Raw genomic sequence first — 19,793 nt, forward strand, 5'->3', positions numbered from 1 at the left:
GATTTAGGGTGGGTCTGCTGACCTCAGATGATCCAATCAAGAAACTCTCTCCCAGGCATGCTCACCTGCCTGAGTTTTCATTGATTCCAGATGTAGCCAAGTTGACTGCAAAGATTATCCATCCTATTAAGTAAACAGGTTTTACACCATATCCCATCCTTTATCAATAATTGCCAATTTTGTGAAGCAATGGATGTATAAGTTAGGCACAGCATGATTACATGAGCATTCACTATTGATGACCTAGAAAGTAAGAACGCACTGTTGCATTCTAAAAACTTATGTAGAACTCTGTTCTGGAGACATGCATTCTACAATGCACATTCATGGTACTTACTGTAGGTCTACAGTGCATATGGAGCAGGTACTTGAGACACAAAATAAAACTCTTCCCTGAAAGACAGAAAGATGTCTTTTATATATGGAGAATCTAAATTTAAATGTGTGTGTGTGTGAGAGAGAGAGAGAGAGAGAAGAGGGAGAGGGAGGGAGGGAGGGAGGGATGCAGAGAGAAGGGACAGGGAAAGCGGTGATAAAGCAAGAAGGAATGAATAGGTACAGTGATGTAAGGGGCTAGACAGATTTCTCAGCAGTTTAAAGTATTTGCTGTTCTTCCAGAGAACTTGAGTTCGATTCCAAGCACTTACATCAGTTAGCTCACATTTTTCGTAACTCTATTTTCAGCAATCCCCTAAAGACGGGCAAATGTAGTACAGTATTATGGCAATATAAAAGGGAATCTAAAATAGAAGAGTCAAATGGGCAGGAGGAGGGGAGGGCATGGAAAAGGAGGCAATATGGGGTGGAACAAGTAACACTAAAGGCCTTTGGAAAAGCTTACACAAGCCTACTATAGAAGCTTCCTAAAACATATACATACATGAAAGTAACTTAAAATAAGTCACCATAAAATTATAAAATGGAGGACACAAAACTACAACTAGACATATTATGCCACCAAGAAAAACCAGTGCCAGGAATGGGTTACATCTTGTTGAGTCATTGGTCAAGGCAACCTCACAGACCATACCGAGCATCTAAACATCACAGGCTATTGCCAAGGCTATATGTTGCTCGCCACAACCTGATGGTAAGGCCTCATTGATGAGGACAACACTTAATGTATGTCATCAAACATGGAGAAGTTGAGCTGGTACCCAACTAGAAGCTTCACCTCAACTGATTAGCATTCATGGTATTATAAGATACTCTGTATGATACCACAGGAAGATGTCTGTAGTAAAAGGAGCGGCGGGCCACTTTCCACAGCCCAGCTCCCAGCTGCCTGGCTAGCTAGCTTATACCCCAAAATAACAACACACAAATTGTATTCATTTAAACCCTGTCTGGCCCATTAGTTCTAGCCTCTTATTGGCTAATTCTCACATCTTGCTTTAACCCATATCTAGTAATCTGTGTATCACCGTGAGGTGGTGGCTTCCTGGGAAAGATCCTAACCCACGTCTGTCTTGGGTCAGAGAATCATGGTGTCTGCCTGACTCTGTTTTCTTTCTCCCAGCATTCTGTTCAGTCTACTCTGCCTATCTGAGCAGCTGTCCTATCAAAAGGCCAAGGCAATTTCTTTATTAACCAATGAAAGTAACACATAGACAGAAGACCCTCCTACATCAAATGTCAATCATCAATATCATTGAGCTACAAACCCTAAGAACTACAGTAGCAACATGACTGCAAGATATACTGGTGCAATAGTGGCACAAATGTGATGTGAGTTATCATCCACTTTCTGATTGGATTTAAGACCCACTCCTTGAGATGCACCCCATATATGACACTGCTAAGGTGACCAAGAACCTCAGATTAGATTAGTCACTGGTCAAGGGGAAAATAAATTACTATTATTCTGCTAAAGGAACATACCAATAAAATGTCCTAAGGACATACTGCCATGCCCATAGATCTGAGCATCACTCAGCCCTTACAAGAGAAGCTTCTTCTTGCAATATATGTGAATTATTATAGAGACTCACAACAGGACAATGTGCAGAGTGTAAGAGACTTTTAAGCACTCAATCCTAATTTGGGTGCCTTTATTAAAGCCCTACACTCAATACTCAGGGACCTATGCAGAAGAGGAGGTGGACAGAATCTAAGAGCCAGATGTGATGGATGACTCCAAGGAAAACAACATCACCCAGACACAACAGGATTGATGCACATATGACCTTACAGATACTGAACAGCGTGCATAGGACCTGCATTGATTCAAACTACATAGGCTTACAACACTGAAAGTGGGTAATGGTCATGGAGTTTCATTGCTAACCAAGAAGCTATTTGCAACTATACCCTCTGACAAAGGGGAAAAAAATCAGTTTTCTCCAATGGAGTGTCACTGGGTATATCAGCCACATTCCAGGGCTGACTCTATGCCCAGAAATAGATTGTCAACAAAACAAACTCCATGTTTTTATTTTTGTCTTTCTTATTTGTTTTGATTTTCAGTTTTTTGGTTTTGTTTTTGGTTTTTATGGGGGGGGGGGGAATGAAGTTGGGAGGATAGGGAACTGGAAAGAATCTTGGAAAAATTGAGGAAAGGGAAAACTTGAGCAAAATCTATTGTATGAGAAAAAACTAGTAAATTTTTTAAAAGAACAAAAAAATCTTATAATTTATAATTAAACCCATTGTTTTGCAAGATAACTAAGTTAATAAAAAATGGTTTCATGTTCAAAGCAGAAGTATGGAGCATGATGGAATACATCTTCGGGGACAAAAGCAATCTCTTCTGCACCAGTGCTGAAAGAAAACTGAATAGAAGTCACTAATGCAGGTTCAAATATTTTAGTAGAAATCTCTATGCAGCAGCTCAGACCTGTACTTCAAGTACCTGGAAGCAGAAGGATCAGATATATGTTAGAAAATAACAGGGGCTGCAAGGGAAGAGCACGTCTCAAAAACAAACAAAAATTAGAGCCAGACTGAAAACATATATTAAAAGAAACAGAGAAAGAGAACATTAAAAATTAAAATATTTAATTAAATAAATGTAAAAATACACACTAGAAAAAGACAGCGTCTTCAACAAGTGGTGATAATCACCTGGATGTCTTCCTGTAGAATTCAAATAGATCCATACTTAGCACCCCGCACAAAGCTCAACTTCACATAGATCAAAGACGTTAACACAAAATCTTATAAACTGAGCCAGATAAAAAAGAAAGTGAGGCATAGCCTTGAAGTCATTGGCACAGGAGAAGACTTTCTGAACAGAACACCATTTAGGATAGGCAATAAGATCAACAATTAACAAATGAAATGAAATGAATAACTAAAACTAAAAAGCTTTCATAAGGCAAAGGACATTATCATTCAGACAAAGTGGCAGCAGAATAGGAAAAGATTTTTGCCAACTCTACATCCAATAGAGGACTAATACCCAAAATATATAAAGAACTCAAGAAATTAAATATCGAAAGACCAAACTATCCATTTTTTTTAAAAAATGAGGTACAAATTTAAACAGAGAATTATCAAAAGAAGAAACTCAAATGACTTACACTTAAGGAACTGTTCAACATCCTTAGCCCTCTGGGAAATACAAATAAAAACCACTTTGAGATTCCATCTTAAACCTGTAAGAAAGGCTAAGATCAATAAACACAAGTGGAAGTTCATGTTCACAAAGATATGGAATAAGGAAAACATTTCTCCATTGCTGGTGGGAGTACAAACTTGTAAGTCACTGTGGTAATCAGTATGGTGGTTCCTCACAAAGATGGGAACTGATCTACCTCAGTATCTAGCTATTCCACTCTTGAACATACACCCAACTGATGCTTCATTCTACCATAAGGATACTTGCTCAACCATGTACATTTCTATTCATAATAGCCAGAAATTGGAAAAAAATAGATATCCCTCAAAAGGAAATGGATGAAGAAAATGTGATACATTTATATGATGGAATATTACACAGCTATTTTAAAAAGTGGCCAGGCAGTGGTGGCACACACTTTTAATCCAAGCACTTGGGAGGCAGAAGCAGGTAGATCTCTATGAGTTCAAGGCCAGCCTGGTCTACAGGTGAGTTCTAGGACAGCAGGACAGTTTACTAGAGAAACTCTGTCTCAAAACAACAACAGGGAAAATGGCATCACGGAATTTGCAGACAAAAAATGATCCTCAGTGAGTTGACCAGACTCAGAAAGATAAATATGATATGTATTTGTTTATATCTGGATATATGCCATTAAATAAATGATAACCAAACAATCCATAGACCCAGAGAGGTTAGTTATAAAGGAAGGGGATAGGAGGGAACACTTGAATCTCCCTGGAGGGGGAAATAGAATAGATTTTATGAGTTCCCTGAGGGTGGGAGAAGGACAGAAATAAAAGGATCATGTGAGGAGGAGAGATAAGATGATGCTGAGGGAGGGAATCTGGGGAAAGACAGCTAGAACTGACTAGAAACTTCCTAAAATATATGAAGGTGAGCCAGATGAAGTCTCCAAACAACGAGGGAGACAGCACCCCAGCTGGCCATATTTTGTCACCAAATGAATCTTCCAGGACTGGTTTACATTCGACTGAGTTGTTGAACAAAGGGATCCCATTTGAATCCCCAAGCGACCAAAGCTGTTGCCAAGGCAATAGGTTGCTTTCCACAAACTGACAGCAAGGCCCAAGACTAAAGACAACACTCACATAGCTCATTGAATATAGAAAGGCCTCACTGGCGCCTACATCGAATCTTCACTCCACTTCTGATGCCCTTGGTATAGAAGAGTACTCTGCACGTTGCCAAAAGAGAAAGGCGGGTACCAAACCAACCACAAAACTTTGATCTACAATGCTGTCCTGATGTAAAGGTGATGGGGCAATGATGGCCGTAACCAAGCAATGTCTGATTTCCCTTAAGGTCCACTCCATGAGAGAGAACCCATATCTGACATTGCATGGGTGACCAGAGACTAGATAGCCCGTAGACCTAGGTAAAACCAAATGCTACTAGTTTTAACAGAAAAAAAAAAAAGTTGTGAAAGATGACTCCTAATGATAGTCTGCTCTACCCATAATCAGGGCTTTGCTCAGCCATCATCAGAGAAGCTTCCTCCTGCAGCAGATGGGAATAAACACAGAACCAGACATTACAGGGGGGGCAGGGAGGGAAGAGGAGAGAGAAAGAAAGAGTGAGTGCATGTCCTCAGAACATCCAACTCTAAATGGGATGTTCCCATCAAACCTTCTTTCCTCTGAATTCAAGGAACCCCATGGAACGGGAGGCAGAAAGCATGTAAGAGCCAGAGAGGCTGGAGGACACTCAAAGAACAAGAACCTCTACATCAGCTGAACTTAGAGACTGAAGCAACAAGAGTGGGGCCTACGTGCATTCCATCAGGTCCTCTGGATATATATTTTAGCTTTCAGTTTAGTGTTATTATAAACCTCCTGAGTATGTAAACAAGTGGGTCTCTGACTCCTTTGCTTGCTCTTGGGAATCAGTTCCTTCTGTTGGGTTGTCTTGTCCAACTTCATTTTTATGGTGTTTGCTTTATCGTACTATATTTTATTTTGTTGAGTTTTGTTGTTATTTCTTAGAAGCCTGTTCTTTTCTAATGAGAGACAGAAAGGGAGTGTGGATCCAGATGGGAGGGAAGGTGGTGAAGAACCTGGAGGAGTAGAGGGAGGGAAACTGTAATCAGGATATAAGAGAATCTATTTTCAACAAAAGGGAAAATACAGCTTCAACATGCAGCCAGTGCAGAAATTGTCAATGAGGCATTTAAAAAAAAAAAAAAAAAGATGTCTCATGTACCAAAGATGACCTTGAACTTTTCATCCTCCTGCACCCACATTCTGAGGTGTGGGCCACCACATCCCATTTATGTAGTGCTGAGGATCAAACCCGCAAATCCCAGGGCTACAAGACTAGTAGGAAAGCATTTTAGTAATAGTCCCCATCAACGATGATTCTGAGCTTCTCCTCAAGAGCATTTCAGAACTCACTGAATGTCTCAGAGGGCCAGTGTGTATCAATTTGGATTGTCCGTATACCATGTGCTTGGCAGTACTGTGGCTGGACACTACAAGACCAGACAGCACAGACCCAGAGGAGCAATTTTGAAGTGGAAACTGTTGAAATGTGACACAGGAAGTCAACACAGTCACACAAAATTTTAGGGTGCTTCATTTTGTAAGTCTTGGGAAGTAATAGAAGGTGAGTAGCTTTGAAAAATTGATTTGAAGAAGAAAACCTGGAATTGAATTGTCATTTCTATTCATATAACACAATACCTTGGGCCAGGTAGTTTATAGAGAATATGTTTCATTTATATTAAAAATATAAAACCTTGGAAGTTTATTGGCATCTACTGAGAGCATTTTTGTTTCTTCCCAACATAGTGGCAAGGGCAAGATTAGGCCTGCTCTGGTCGCTCTTATTTCCAGGCTCTTTTGCAGCCCTCACTACCTCATCTTCCTCTGACTTGCTATTTTAAGCAAGATTACATATCAGTAAATCACTTCTCTTATAAAGCCACTAATCTGACAGTAAGAGTTTTATCTCCTGACCTCATCTAATCCTACTGACTTTCCAAAAAGCAACTTTTACAAAACATGAACATATGAATTTTGAAATTAAGTTTCTAATACATGAACTTTGAGAGCACTTATATAAATGATAACAGATGTTTACAGGATCCAATCAAATATGAAGAAGGTTGACATTCAGACCAATGGTGATAGAGATGGTTTTTTTAAAAAATACACATATTGAGGACCAAATATCTGAAGGATTCTAGCATGCTTGATATAGGGGGAAAGTGTGAAATATGATGAGATTGGGATGTCTTACAAGTTTCTAACTTGTATTACTACACTTGAAAAAAATGGGGCTATGGGTAGATGACCAGTCTGTGTATAATATTCTCTATTACAGAAATATGCTACACCTAGGAATCTATGCTGGCTCCACGGAAGATTGGCACCCTAATTCAGAGCTTATCAAGATAAAACAAAATACTAGGATTATTTGCAGAACTTTGGAGGTTCTCTATGAAATAAGTCAGCTAGGAAAAAAGGGGGTCCTAAATAAATCATCAAACTTATTTGGAGAGATTATTTCATATCTCATGTCATAATTAAATAGGGGTGGGAACTGTAGAATACAACGAAGCACCAGACATTAGGAAGTCCAGGAAGCCACACCCCTATCTAGACAAGTGACACGAGGTACAACATGAAGAAGCTTCTAGTTTGATAGGTCTTCATTCAATAAAGGCATCTGCAAACTAGTTACAGGATTGTCATGAAAGAAAATACCTCCACAATAAGCAGTCACCCTTCAGTAACCAACAGTTTGGAGCTTTTCCAGCATCCCAACAAAACACATTTAATAGAGTAAGAAAAAGCTTCAGGCTCTGTACCATTCATGTCCCTGCAGGTCACAGTAATGATTGCACAGGGCCATATCCAGTCACTTCAAGAAGAAAAATGGCCAAACTATAAGAAAAAACGTGTTTCAAACTGGAATTTGATACAACTCTGATCCACAGCCTAAAAGGCAGGATTTTAGGTCTTGGAAAATTTTACAGTAGGGATTGGATGATATTTTTCCTATTTTTTTAACCTGATAATATAATAAAGTAACAAGAAAGAACTAAGTTGGGAAGTCAATGAACACCAGTGTGAACCTGAGTGAACGTTAGTCCTAATTGCTTCATTCAAGAGGTGTCATATGATCAGCGGGCAAATACTCAGGATGAGCACTGAGACTGGAAATCTCCAGAGTGAGTCCTTCTCCATCCTTAGTGACTACAGGTTATATTAAAACATGATGTTGGGGAACAAGAGGTAAAGTATGGTTACTATCTGCTGTGGGATGATCTTTCTGTACACTGTGCATATGTGTTGCTCTCATTGGTTGATAATAAAAGCTAAATTGTCCTATAGCCAGGCAGAATAAAGCTAGGTGGGAAAGCCAAATGGAGATACAGGGAGAATGAAGGATAGAAGATAGAAGAGTGGGGGGGGGAGAGGGAGAGGGAGGAGCCAGCTATCGGGGAAGCAAGATGCTAGAGAACAGGTAAAGCCTCGAAGCCATGTGGCAAAATATAGATGAATAAAATGAGTGAATTGAAGTTGTAGGAGCTAGTTAGTAATAAGCCTGAGCCATAGGCCAAACATTTTTCAATGAATATTAAGCCACTGGGTGATTATTTAGAAATGGCTGCAGGATGGGATGGGACATAGAAACCTCTGTTTGCATATGGTGCCCACCATCTGGTATGGATCCACACAACACCTAAAAGAGCTTCAAAAGTTTCTAAGTGCAAAGAAATGAAGCCCAACTGGGATTCCTAGTATTGCATGCTGGCTACAGTACAGAGATGTATCTCCAGACAGCTGCCCATGAGACGGAATCAGCTGCCAACCACCATGAACTAAGAAGCATGATGGGTTTCTGCAGTTTCTTAAATGAGCCACAGTAAAGAGGCTTCTCTCAGCTGTTGCCTGCAGGCTTGAGAGGACAGTCACATGCTGCATAGTGGATTCCACATTTTTGCTTACAAAGTCAAAAAAAGACTAGAAGATACACAGTAAAAGAGGTCCAAATTAAAAAAACAAAACAAAACATCTAAACAGGTTTCGGGGTATTTCATAATGTGCATAGGCTTAAAAAAAAAGAAAGGAAAGGGCTATGGACAGTCATAAAAAGAAAGAAACAGCTTAAAAATAATAAAATAGAGTCTTTAAAGAGAGTTGAAAAGTAATATAAAAAGAAAAAAGCCACATAAGATGGGAAATACACAGGGAGTCTGAATCCTATATGTTGCTACACTGATTTTAAATTTTTTGATTGGTGACAAAGGACAGTTGCTAAGAGACCTGCAATTTTTAAAGGACTGTTGAAATAAACCAGCCAATATACTTTAAAAATGTCTTGACTTCAAAATGGAAGTCAAAAGATATGTTACTTTGGAAGAAAGATTATGCTTTTATTTCCTCATTAGAGACTTTGGATTCATTCTGAGTAAAGAAAAATAGGGATTGATAGAGGAGGACCACCTGAAAATCCTGGCTACAAACATAAAAAAATAAACCTAAAAGTACTACAAAACACATGATGTATATTTTACCTGCTCAAAGACATAACAAAAAAAATCATCTTTGGCTGACTTGTAACAATGCACAATCTATGTTTATACTAATACAGGTTTGTATATTACCGTTAAACGTTTATATCAGAACAAAGAGACCAGATACCAATAAAAATGATGGCCCAGGTGATTCAGCATCCAGAACAGCTTCCAGGCCACTGACTAAGATGTCCAGCCTCACAGAGCACTATAACCAAGAATTAACTATTATCTTAAATTTTCTCAGGATCCCTCAAAAATTACCAGTGCTCACCAAAAAGCAGGAAGAAGTTTAAAAAACTCCTCCCAAATTCCTAAAAATTGTTTACATTTGTTTCTATTTAAGGGGGTTGGTTATAAATTGTTATTGGTCAGAATCAATCTCTTTATAAAAGGAGAAAGGGGGATATAACATATAAATGATGGGAAATGTATAGATTATTGAATCTACTTTTATCCAAAAAAACTGTTACTTTCATAATATTTTACATTGGTATAGATTTTGATTTAGTAATATAAGCTTAAAGCTAATTTTGTTATACTGTATGTATAATTCTTCTCCTATTTAAGGTATTGTGTTTATACAGCTCTATTAAAAATAAGGTATAATTAAAAATTACAAAAATAAAGTTAGCATTTATAATAGTTAAACTTTTAGTCATGTTAGGTTTTCTAGATATATTTCAGATAGACCATTATTCATCAAATATTTCAAAAACCTACAGAATAGGGCATCTAAAATGTTTTAATAACAGACTTTTCATGACAGTGAGACACATCTGCCTCTGGTAGAACCAATGTACTCCAGAGAAGATAATAGGTATAAAAGAGACTCCATATGAAGTTTATTTCCTTTATGGAAAAAGCTAGCCATGTGGGTAAAGAAACTGCCCTTGCTTGCTGACAGTTGTTATCCAAACTGGACCAGCAGGACATAAAAAAGGCAACATTTGAGCTTTAACAAGTCAAAGTAGGACAATCATTTAAATTTTTCTGCTTCTGAGAAAAGTCTGTCATATATGCTAGGCCTATAGGCCAAAGATAGATGCCCCAATATTACAGAGAAACCTTGGGTGACTGTCCAGGCGGCTAGCTCTTTCTGTCATTTCTTACATTTTTTTGAAAGTCTCATGTCTGTACTTCCTACTTACTCAAGTAATACTATTATCCTTCTCAAGTCTTTGATGGAGTTGAAGACTAGATACTTATAGTGCTTAGTTATGATAAAAGATAAATTAGATATAAAACTTCAGACTCACCAAGATAAGATAAAGTATTTTCTTCAATCTTGTCAAGTACAAATATACTAGATTTTTGTAATTCTTAGTTGATAATTATTTTGTTGTATGTAATTTTACTATGTTAAAGTTAAAAATCTTTTTTGATTAGGCAGAAAAGGGGAAATGCTGTGGCATGATCCTTACATATGCTGTGAATATATGTTGCTCTCATTGGTTGATAATAAAAGCTAAATTGGCCTATAGCCAGGCAGAATAAAGCTAGGTGGGAAAGCCAAATGGAGATACAGGGAGAAATAAGTACAGAGTTGAGAGAGATGAGCCAGTGGTTGGGGAAGCAAGATGCTAGAGGACGGAAAAAGCCACAAAGCCATGTGACAAAAAATAAATGAATAGAAATGGGTAATTTTAAGTTGTAGGAGCTAGTTAGCAATAAGCCTGAGCTATAGGCCAACCATTTTGCAATGAATATTAAGCCTCTGAGTGATTATTTAGAAGTGGATGCAGGATGGGGTGGGACATAGGAGGGTCCATTTATAAGTACATGATTACAAAAAGCCACCATCTCCCAGACTGCCAGTTTTGCATAAAAGAACATCTGAGCTTGGGTTCTTCCAGGATACATCCAAAGAAATCACCATCCTAGATTTGTGTGAAGAAGCCTGACTTACTCCATTGAAACAGAAGAAATGCATTGAAGGAATTTCCTGAAACATTTTTTTTTCAACTCAGGAAGCATAAATATCCTAAACCAGAAAGCAATATATGTCACATTCACCATGCAGGACTGTAGTGAGGAGCTGCGGGCAGGCCTGCTTTTCATCCCGCCCAGCTTTCGGCCGCCTGGCTAGCTTATGCCCCAAAATAACAACACACAAACTGTATTCATTTAAACACTGCCTGGCCCATTAGTTCCAGCCTCTTATTGTTTAATTCTCACATCTTGCTTTAACCCATATCTAATAATCTATTCTAGCCTACGTCCATCTTGGGCCTGAGCTTCATCCCATCTGACTAACTTCCCAGCATTCTGTTCTGTTTACTCCACCTATCTAAATCCTGCCCTATCAAAAAGCCAAGGCAATTTCTTTATTAACCAATGAGAGTCCTCCATCACAGGACTCCATTGCAATTCTAAAAAAAAAAATCATTCACTTCTGAATCAAGGATCATTGTCAATTGCTCCTTTGTATACCTGTACTGTGATCCCATGTGCCTCTGCATTCTACTTCTGGTTCATCTTGGAAACACACATACCTATTTCTGACCTTATGAAAGCTAAAATAGTAATGGAAGTTTTTCCCCCAAACCCTGTTTGATGACCTCCAAGAGTGAGCAAATGTTAACTTTTAAAACACTGAAACATCAGGATTAGTTTAAGTAACAATGAACAAATTTTTAATTTCATTCTGAAATTCAGTCATTTATTCATCTTTATCAAAATACTTTGAGATGATACATTAAGTCAGATATCTACTAATAAGTCAAACACTTCAGGGGAAGAGGTGAAGGAATTAACTTTAGGTACTAATGAAGTTTATAGGACAAAAGACAAAATAAACTGTCCTAAGTACTCTAGTTGAAAAGTTTGGTTTTTTGTGGGGGTTGATTCTGAAACTGCTATAAAAGTGTAGAGGAATCAAACAATTAAGTCATATTTTTCTTTGCTCTGCTGGCTGAACACCCAGAACTGAGGAAGTACCAATAACAGTAGGTACACACAGAATGCTCTGAGGGCGGGAATGAGGGCTTTTTTGAAGAAATAAAGGTTTCAGTCCTGCAATAAAGATACACCAGATGATTCTGGCTGTGTCCACACATTAGCACAGTTGTTAGAAAGTTGAACAACAAAATATAGTAAAAGTGAATCATAAAGCAAACTGAAAGATAAGTATGCATGAGTTTATATTAACATAAAGGCATAAAACTAGTAAATAAGAAGGAGTCAAATTTTCTACAGAGAAACCAAGCAGATGGAGACTTCACACAGATGGAGATGTGTGAGGTGTGCTCAGTGCCTGCCAAAAAGTACAGCAGAGGTAGGAAGTCAATCCCTGTGGTGACGCCCAGGGATCAGACTCCTAACAGGGCAAGCAAGCTTACATCAGCAATGAAAGACAAATCTCTGTTCCTCATGCTTATGCACATAAGAACTGCCCTAAAATTAGGACTCTGTTTAATACATAAAACGAAGGTATAGAGGGGAGGTACCTGGAACAGAAATGTGGTCTTTGGTGGTTTTTTCACTGGTGTATCCACTCTTTTCCAATGGGTAATTCCAATGCCATGATGGCTGGTGACCACCATCTACCCAGAGGGACACAAACAAAAAATACATGAATACAAGAAAGAGATTAGTAGAGAAGAGGGGTCTGGACAAGTAATGGAGAGATCAGAAAGGGTGGGGGTGAGAGCAATCAGAATGAATTACACACATGAACAAATTGTTAAAGAACAAATGCAATCACCTCAAAATATGAGGAAATAAAAGTGATTTTAAACTATCTTTCTTGACACAATTGGTACTTTGAGTAAAGCCTTAGTGGCACTTATTTACTTACTCAGTTATACTGCCACACTAAGCTCGCCTCTCATTTATATTACAATGGACACAAACACACATGCTAGGAAGGAGGATCTCTAGAAGGTAAAGGACCATGATCTGTGTGGGGAACACGAGTAGATACAATGTACTGTCCTGGTAGACCACAGGAGAGCTTTCTGCACCATCTTAAATTCCCTAGTTGTTTATTTATCCGTGGCTTCAAGATCAGAAGCTAGATAATTATGGGTTTTGAAAATGCATACACAGAGTCAAAGATTTTTCATTGCCCTGGGAAGGAAAATGCTGATGTGCACTGATTTAACAATGCATCCACAACCCTTTGTCACTCCCCACTGGAAGAAGTCCATACCCACTGCATGACAGCCAAGACTAGATAGAGGTCTACTTAGAAAGACCTGAATGAAGCAACAGTAACAGAGGGGGTCATAAGGGACTGGGGCTTCTGTGACATTCCTTTTCTCATCTGGGACACTCTTCTTGGGAGAAGCTAGAGCCTTAAGGCAAATCCACAAGGTCTTGTTTAAAGAAGTAACAAAGATTTAATAGGATACACACATAGATACACAACAAGGATGTCCACATGGTCCTCCACTCTGCCTGGAGGGGAATGGTACCAGCAGTTCCATCTCCCATGACCATGAGAAAGAAGAGCACAACTACCCCCTCTTTCTTTTAAAAGGTATCTACTGGTAGATCAGAAGCACCGCTTCTATCAGGTCAGATAGACCAGTGTCATGGGCAGATCAAATACCCACTCTACTTTACCCTTTTGTCTAAATAAGAAGGTTATAAAGAAAACTATATATAATAAGGACAAGGTAATAACATATACAAAAATAGAACTGCAACCAACAAGAACTACATCAAGCAAGAAACACATACTAAATACCCAGGCTAGAGATAGCTGGCAAATAACAGATATTTTTCCAATAGCTGTCCTATCCTGAAGAGTCTAAGACTTGTAGCTAATACACCTAGTTACAATAAGAGAGAATAGTAACTGTGACCATCTAGTCTTCAACCAATCAAATACTTGAAAAATAATATTACCTGAGTAAGCAGGAAGTGCAACCAAGTGACTTCCAAAAGATGCAAGAAATGGCAGAAACAGATAATGTAAGTTGTCCTTCTGTATGCTGTAAATATGTGCTTTTCTCATTGGTTGATGAATAAAGCTATTTTGGCCAATGGACAGGCAGAATATAGTCAGGCAGGAAATCCAAACAAAAATATGGAAAGAAAGAAAACAGAATCAGGAAGACACCATGTAGCCACCGAAGGAGTAACATGCCAGGGCATCGCTGGTAAGCCACGGCCATGTGGCGATAAACATATTAGCAGAAACCAGGTTAATTTCATTGTGAGAGCTAGTCAGTAATATGTCTAAGCCATTAGCCAAACAATTACAATAAATATTAAGCCTCTGAGTGGTTATCTTATAAGTGGCTTTGGGGATGGGTGGGTGGAGAGAAACCAGTCCAGTGGGACCAGGCAAGATGGAGAAACGTCTCCATTTGCACCTTGTCTAACAGTTGTTCAAGGACACTGCGGAAGGTGCATCCTCCAGCCACAAGAATGAACATCCTCACAAGCAGCCCAGCCCCAGATTGCCTCATAAAACATAGCTGGCATTTTCCTGTGCCTTTAACCATGCTATGTGAGGCTCAACCAATTTCCCACACCTTCAGCCCTTATTCTGCCTATTTATGTAAAGGCAAGGATCTCACTAATTTCATAAAGCAGTCTCGAACTTCCTCTATATCTCAAGCAGACCTTGAGCTTACAACCCTCCTATCTCAGCCTCCCTAGTGGCACAGATTACAAGTCTGCACCAATAGACCTGGAGCAATTGGCATCCTGACTTCAAACTCATGAGACACCCTGAGTCCCAGTCATCTAGATAAGCCATTTCTGAGCATCATACCCTTAGAAAGTATAATATCATATACATATTATTAATATATAACAATTATAATACCTATATATTATTGTTTAAAAACACCACACCTTGGATGATTTAAGTAGAGTTAGATAATTAATATAGGAAGCTCCATGAAGATAACACATGAATACAGAAGAGAGTGGAGTCTAACCCTTTCCCAGAGCAGTGCCCTGTCTTCCTAAGGATAATGGGAATGTGGGCTGGAGAGATGGCTCAACCATTAAAGGACAGGCTCACAACCAAAAATATAAGATAGTGGGGATGGAAGATTAAGTTAAAGAAAATTGATCAAGACATGGTTTTGGAGGAAAGAATAGCTTACATGGCTCAAAGTGAATGAGTATTTATAGAATATACATATCTGGATTCTATCAAAGCTTATAACAAGTGTTTTAAAAATCGCCCATAAGTAAACAGATGAAAAAGAACGGGTGAGAGCTGAGCAGCACCAGAGGCCACAGAGCCAGGGACTGGGGTTCCCCAAGAGCAGGAGTCAAAGTTCTCAATGCACAGCTACTATCAGATGGAGATTCTGAGGGATTATCAGTTTTACTTTATTTGACAGAACTGGTGTCAAATGACCTGGAGAGATAAGAGTAACGTATAGGAACTAAGATGTGAAATGAAATTTCTTCACTGTGGTTTCAAAAATTAATTATACAAATATAAATTTGGGAAAGCATGCGGTTTGCCATAGTTCATGTGGAAAAGCTGACTTAATGTGTGCCAGCACGAGGACAGGGACTTCCTTTGGGCTGACAAAACCTTTAATCGAAATAAGAGAAAGTAATGAGGGGGTAAAACCCAAGGAAACTCAGCAGAGGTCAAAGTTCACCACCAGGAGCTACCATTTTAGCCCAAGCCAATGTCCAGTGGCCCCAAGCAGTTGAATGGACAGCGAAACTCGGCCTGCGCTGTGAGGAAGAGGGAAAGGAGCATGGAGTGAGTGAGGTCAGAGTATGCTACATATGGGGTTCAAGATAGAAGAGAGGGAGATCTGTGTAGGTTCAGAAAGGAACCCTTAACTGACCTAGAAAAAAGTGTCAGCGTCGAGTGAAGAATTGGCAAAATCAGTGAGTTACCTAAGAGTGAGCAGCTGACCTGAAGGGTAAGGAGCACAGAGTAGATCTGCTAGAGCCGACTCCAGCCTAGCTCCATGAGACGGTAGTCAATGAGAACCAAGTCACTCTCCAGCTAAGGTGTATTCTCACTGCTGTTTATAGTACACAGCAGGCGGCTTAGTAGAATTACATGGACCGTTACATGGCGATCCCATCTCAGGTGTACTGTGCTCTTAGTAAGTGTGAGTGTGTTCTCACACAGTTATCGCTGGAAACCTTCAAGTCAGGAGATGGAAAATCATTCTGGAAAAGTCTGCCAATATACTCAAAGGACTTTGTTTTTTTAATATTTATTTATTTATTTATTATGTATACAATATTCTGTCTGTGTGTGTGCCTGCAGGCCAGAAGAGGGCACCAGACCCCATTACAGATGGTCGTGAGCCACCATGTGGTTGCTGGGAATTGAACTCAGGACCTTTGGAAGAGCAGGCAATGCTCTTAACCTCTGAGCCATCTCTCCAGCCCCTCAAAGGACTTTGAAAATCCACTCTGTGTTAGTCAGTTTCTCATTGGTGAAAAAAACCTGTAATGATAAATCTATAAAGACAGAAATTTGTTTCAATTCTCAGTTTGGAGGTTCCAGTCCATTACTTTGGTCATGTACCAAGAGAGCATGGTGGAGCAATGTTGTTCAGCTTGTGACTGAAATGTGAATAAAAAGTAAAGGAGAATGAAATTTGAGTCGTAAATTTTTTTTAAGGGCACATCTCCAATGGCCTAAAACCTATCACAAGATTCCGTTCTTTTAAAGTTCCACAATCTTTTGTTAACACCAACTCTATAATAAAATATTTATTACAACATGGGCTTGTGTTGGTCATTCAGCATCCAAACTATAACATCAGTGTTCTCAACTTGTACATTAGTCATGTGGGAATTTAAAGTTTATCTTACACTCAGCAAACCATGGTAGTACACACCTTTAATGCCAACACTACAGAAGCTGAGACAGAAAAATCATGAACTGGAAGCCAACCTGGCCACACAGTTAAATCTTACCTCACCACATGCAGAAAGAATGAGAGACAGAGAGACAGAAACAGACACAGAGAGAAAAAAAATTCTACCTCAGCAGATAAAGTCAGAATCTCTCAGCAGCAAGATAAGTCTTGAAATCACATGCCATAGGGTGGTTATGAACATTAGATTGGAGCTGGGGGGTCAGGGTACTTGTGCTGTTTGTCAGATCTCTACATGATTCCAAAATGCAGACATGTGTCTGAACACTACCCATGAGATTTCCAAGACTCATTTTAGTTCTGTGAATCTGTAATTCTTAACCTGGATAAGAATAGTAGTAGTTATTCCATGAACCCTTCCATCATGTATTCCTCTTGTCTAAATGGCATCTTTAAAAGACTCCTTCGCAATGTCCAAATAGTCTCTGTTTATTACTTTCCAGTTCAAAATATCTGGCCTGAGCACGGTGCCCTTCACTGTAACTTGGGAGTATGGCCACTGCTTAAGATAAAGATGAAAAATAAACTGAAAAATTCATGTAAAATGCTGTGCATGTCAGTCATACAGAAGGATGTAAATTAAATGGACTTTTTTATTATTAATACAGATAGCAAAGTTTTGTGCCTGTTTAAATCTTGTTTTCAAAGTCATGCATGCCAGTACAAAGCACAGAGGACTGTGCTATATGCCAAGTATCATGATCGTTACAGCTTCATTTCAAGCAAAAATATTATTCAGAATGCACAAATGTATTAGTTTAGCTTCCAAACCTTTACTAAAGTATGACATGTTGTCCTTTATAAAGAATTCTGTGGAAGTTCTTGTACGTGTTCTGTAATTATTTAAAAAGTTCATTTTACTAAGTAATTAGGACAGCACTTCTTAGATCATTTGAAATACCAAGAGCATGCCAGAAAATTAACACGGAAAGTCTTACTTCTCAGAAATGTCACACACCAAACAGAGGGATGGTAAAAGAGTGAAACTAGATAATATTTAGAAAGAAGTATACAACAAAAGGCCAGTCACCATTGCTCCACTAATAGCTAAAGGCTGTTTCTCACAGGAGAGCAGGTGCACAACCCCCATGCTGCCACTTCCGACCATTAAAAGTGAACTACCAAAATTTTAAAAATCAAGTAGTAAGGATGTAAATCATAAATTAAGAGGAAATATTTTCAAGCCAGATTTCTAGTTCAGTGCCCAGTGTTTTTAAGGAATTCTCAAAACACAGCAACTTTACATCAGTAAATGAAGGGTAGGTGAAAGTTCTGGACACAATTCAACCAAGATTTATAAACAAATAGAATGTGAACTAAACTTTCATTACTAAGATGCAATTTTAAATTTGATGAGATATCATTATGGCTACTTAAGGACTGATTTCCTGAAACCTGACACTGGCAAGAACCTGAGAAGCTTTCATTTAATGCTTGTAAGCAAGTGGTATGTTCTCCAAAAGGAAGGCCTTTTTCAGAAACTTTTTTGTAGTTCAACATAGACATAAGATAAAATCCAGAAGTCCCACTTTTGAGAGTTTATATGCATGTAATAAAGAAGTAAGTTTTTTAAAAAAATCTTGTATATAATTGTTCACAAAATCTTCATAGCTATCAAGAGAAGAAACTCTGGGGAGAAGGCAAACAGGTCTGGTTCTTCAGAGGAATGGAATATTATCCAACAACAAAAAGAATTCAAGTCACAGAAAAAGGCATACAGAAGAGTTTAAATGCATATAACTGCATAGCAAAGGTTAGTCTAATATACTGTGTGACTGTAGTTACATAACATTCTAAATATGGCCAGAATATAGGGATTCTAAAATTATCACTGATTAGATTTGAGGGTAGCAGTGAGATTTCAAAAAGTAGAGAACAAGCATTTAAGCCACGCGTGAAACTGATAAGAATACACTATTGTGACTGAATGCCTGGTCCTACCCAACTAAACCCATAGGACTGACTTTATAGATCGAAGAGTAAACCTTAATGAGTGTCACTGTGAAACTAAAATTAACCAGGAAGCTAAAGAATGGAGTGAAGAATGTAAGAAAAAAAAAACCTATGTATATTACAGTTCACTGAAAGGACTTGGGACAAATGGGGTGCTAACAGGTAATTCTGAACATGAGCAAAATCCATAGGACTGAAGGCATTCCACTGTATTTGCTAAGGCTGATTCTTGTGGAATTCAGGTTGTGGAACACAATACAGCTGCTGCTGCTGTGTCTCCATTCAAACATCATGTCAGTCACAACTATAAACTTGATGAGCTCGAGAATCACCTGGAAGAAGGGCCTCTGGGCATGTCTGTGGAGGATTACCCAGATTAGTGTAATTGAGGTGGGAAGACTCTACCACTATGTGTGGCAGCATTCCCTGGGCTGGAATTATTGTATAACGAGGAGGAAGTGAACTAAGCGTAAGCACTCATCTCATTCTGTTTCCTGGCTAGAGATGTAACGCAATCAGCTTCAAACTCCCAGCAGCATGATTTCCCCACCATTGCAGGCTGTGCCTTGAAACTGTGACAACATAAAATTTGTCAGTGTTTTGTCACAGCCAGCACCTGCTGTTGTCATGGAAGCACACACAGGATGAGAGCAAAAGTCTAAGGGGGACTATGCTGATGGGTAGCTGGAGACTGGGTCTAAAATCCTATTTTGTTTAAATTAAATGGAGTTGGTTACCCACAGAAATATGTATAAATATATGCATATTTTGTCATCACACACAACACACACACACACACCCCTTACTTTTCCATAGGATAAGAGGACACAAGAGCAACATGTACACAGTACACACCAAGACCCTTCCCATGATCAATGAGAATCAGGGCACTCAGATAGGGTTGTTG

This window comes from Arvicola amphibius, chromosome 10 (genome assembly GCF_903992535.2).
Source record: "Arvicola amphibius chromosome 10, mArvAmp1.2, whole genome shotgun sequence".
NCBI lineage: Eukaryota > Metazoa > Chordata > Mammalia > Rodentia > Cricetidae > Arvicola > Arvicola amphibius.